Below are 3,685 nucleotides of genomic sequence, written 5' to 3'. Positions count from 1 at the left end.
GACCAGTGGCATAGAGGAGCATCGGCCTCCCAAACCGCTGGGATTACAGGTCATGTGTGCCACCAGGCTCAGTAGGCCTCTTTTTCTTTTTTGGGGGTACAGGTTTGAACCTCATGAAGAGTACTCTACCTCTGGGCTAATCCCCAGACCTTTTATTTGTGACAGAGTCTTGCTGAATTGCAGAGGCTGGCCTTGAATTTGCAATCTTTCTGCCTCATCCTCCCCTGCTGCTGGGATTATAAGGCATACACCACCACACTTGCCCTTATTCCCCTTTGCCAGTCATTTACAAACTTTATTGTGTTTGAGAATCAGCTGGGCATGAGGCAGAGCATGAGAATATGCTTTTCCAACAAATTCCCAGATAATGCTGATGCTGCTAGTCTTGGAACTTTACTCAATAAAACCACTGCTCTGTGCACAGAGTAGCAGTTTAGTGGCAAAAGGGTGTCAGGGGTTTCTTTCTAGCTCTGCCACTAATCAGCTCTGTGCCACTTAACAGGATATTGTTCAAAGAAACATCGGAGATTCAAGATTCAATGGTTTTAGAGAGGCATGGTGGTGCATGCCTGTAATCCCAGCGACTCAGGAGGCTTACGATGGAGAATCTTAAATTTGAGATCCTCAGCAACTTAGTGGGAACCTGTCTCAAAAAAAAAAAAAAAAAAAAAAAAGGTTCAGTGGTCTTATTGTTTACTCTCTTCATACATTACTACTTTTTTCTCAGATCACTCTCAGCCTGTTGCCAACTCATACCTGGAGACAAGCACAGAGTAGGGTATCTCTAGACCTTGCCAACAGCAAGAATCACCCTATTAGGCTTACTGTTCTCCTGGTGACAATGCATATTTGAATGTGGCTTTGTAAAAAGCTCTGGCATTCACTCAATAGTAAATTAATGTGGGCTGGAGTTACAACTCAGTGGTACAGAGCTTGCCTAGCATGCATGAGGCACTGGGTTGGATTCTCAGTACCACATATAACTAATCAAGGTTCACTGACAACTAAAAATTATTGTTAAAAAAAGTGTAGAATAAATAAATAAAAATATGTAAAAATACATAAAATATGTAGAAGTAAAAAAATACTTTAGTAAAGTTAATGTAAGGCAATCTCCTTTGTGAAATCATATAAATACAGCATTTTCCTCTAAGGATAGAAAAGTGGCATTTTAAAAGACATTAAGTGATATAATTCCCATAGAGACAGATTATCAGCCCTAAAATCCAAAACTTTTAATATGTGATTGAACCCAATGAATCACTACCATTTTTTTTGAGGTTTTTGAGGTTGTTAGTACCATACATCAGACTTGGAGAGGATAAGAAAGAACCCCACATCTTTTATTTTTTTGGTACCAGTGATTGAACCCATCGGCACTTAACTACTCAGTCACATTCCAGTCCTTTTTTTCTTTTTGAGACGGGGTCTCACTGACTTGCTAAAGGCCCAAGATGCTGAGGCTGGTCTCGAACTTGTGGTCCTTCTGCCTCAGCCTCTTGAGTTGCTGGGATTACAGGTGTGCACCACCATGCCAGGCATCCCATCTATTTTCTACCTGAGACTGTTAACCTGTTCTGAAAACCATACCATTTTCCTAGTGCTGGGTTTACACTTGCTGTTTGCCCTTAACACTTTTGGTCACTTATGATCTATTCTCCTTCCATCTCCTCGAGTGATATAAAAACTTACAGGTCAGTGAAACTTATTGAATAGGGAACATGACTGGTTGACGTTTTCCCTCATTCTAAGTACTTCCACATTTCAACTTTTGGTAAAAATTATGTATGACTGAGAGTATCTAACAACCTCCAGTACTTAAAACTTCCATGCTCTCACTTGGCTCTTTGCTATAGGAATGGACACTCTGCTGGGGGAAATTATCCATGGGAGTGTATTTTGCTACCATTTCTCCAAGGTTAGTTTCCTTAAGATGAGTACAAAATCTCCATTGCCTAATAAAATCTTACTCATTCTCTCTGATGCAATTCAGAAAACTTCTCTGGTCTCCATCTGTTCCACTAGTGTTAAGACACATTTTGGTAACACTCCATATTGCAAACAGACCAATATGAAATGCCACCTCTGAAGCTATGCATGGGAGCATACATTTGTAATCCCAGTGACTCGGGAGGCTGAGGCAGGAAGATTGCAGGTTTGATATCAGCCCCAGCTACTTTAGTGAAGCTCTCAGCAACTTAGCGAGATCTTGTTTCAAAAATAAAAAAGGGCTGAAGATATACTTCAGTGGTAAAGCAACCCCCGGGTTCAATTCCAGTATCCCCCCCAATCATACACATAAATATACATGTATCTATGTGTGTATAATACTGTATACACACACAAATACATATACTTTAAGTGAAATGTCACCTCCAAATTCTCTGAATTCCCAGGGAAAACTGAAACTGAGACTAAATAAATCCTCTTTAATTGCTCATCTGAGTAAAATCAATCCCTATTACTGTTTGTGTGGAATTTACTTTTGTACATAAGATAAAATAAGCCAGATGTAGTAGCGCACAGCTGTAGTCCTAGTTACTTGAAAGGGTTAGGCTGGATTGCTTGAATGTAGGAAATGGAAAACTTGAGTAACATAATGCAACTCTGTCTTGAGCTGGGCACAGTGGTGCGTGTCTACAAGTTCAGAAACTTGAGAGGCTAAGCCAGGAAGACAGCAAGTTCAAGACTAGCCTGGACCACTTATTGAGATATTGTTTCAAAATAAAATAAAAATGGCTGGGAGTGAGAGAGGGTGTCTGGTTCAATACCTAGTCAGGGGAAAATGAATGAATAAAATCATACATGTAATAATAAAAAATTTAAGTAAGCAACAGCTTATGTATTCTTTACCATGTTATACGGGATATATTGGTTGGTCAATGATACTAAAATTGTCCAGAATATTTCAATTTTTCTGGTAACACACCCACAGAAGGCTAATTTGTTTTACCATCTAAATCTAGACCAAAATATTACACTTTTAACAGAGTCACATGTTAGCAGAGTCCAAGTAAGTTTTTGATAAATATTTACCTAGCAACTGTTAGTGAGCAGTTTCTAAAAATACCCATGTCCTTCCTCCCTTTCTTCCAATTCTAAATATTTAACACAGCATTTTATCACCAAGATTTGTGCCACTATTCATTGGCACACAGAACCAATGGCTGGCTGCCCGAAATTCAAGAAGTAGTTTATGACAGTTATTCAAACTATTTTCCCTCTCTGAATCAGTAATATTGCAGACTTAATATGGTAATGTTGAGAAAAGGCTATTTTTTTAACCAAGATATTCTGCTCCATAAATTACAGATTAGAAGTGTATCATACTCTAAGAGATAAGGGTGTAGTTCAGTGGTACAGCATGTGTTTATCATGCTTGAAGCCCTGGGTTTCATCCCCAGCACCAAAAGAAGACATTATACTCTACAACTTAAAACTAAGGGGAAGAAAATCTTTGTGTATGCACTTTAGGCAAAAAACACTTTATCAAATTCTGTTTCATATATCTGAATGCAAATCCTATGCATTCCATTCCTGATCACCAGATAAGGATAATGTACCTCAAATCTGTCCAATACTAACTTGGTCAATAGTTTTAAGCTGATTCAAAACAAACACATTTTGCCAGACGTGGTGCCGCACACCTGTAATCCCAGAGACTCAGAAGGCTGAGAAATACATA

Source organism: Sciurus vulgaris (genome assembly GCF_902686455.1).
Source record: "Sciurus vulgaris genome assembly, chromosome: 6".
In the NCBI taxonomy this organism is placed as follows: Eukaryota; Metazoa; Chordata; class Mammalia; order Rodentia; family Sciuridae; genus Sciurus; species Sciurus vulgaris.
Note: the sequence above shows the minus strand (reverse complement) of the source record.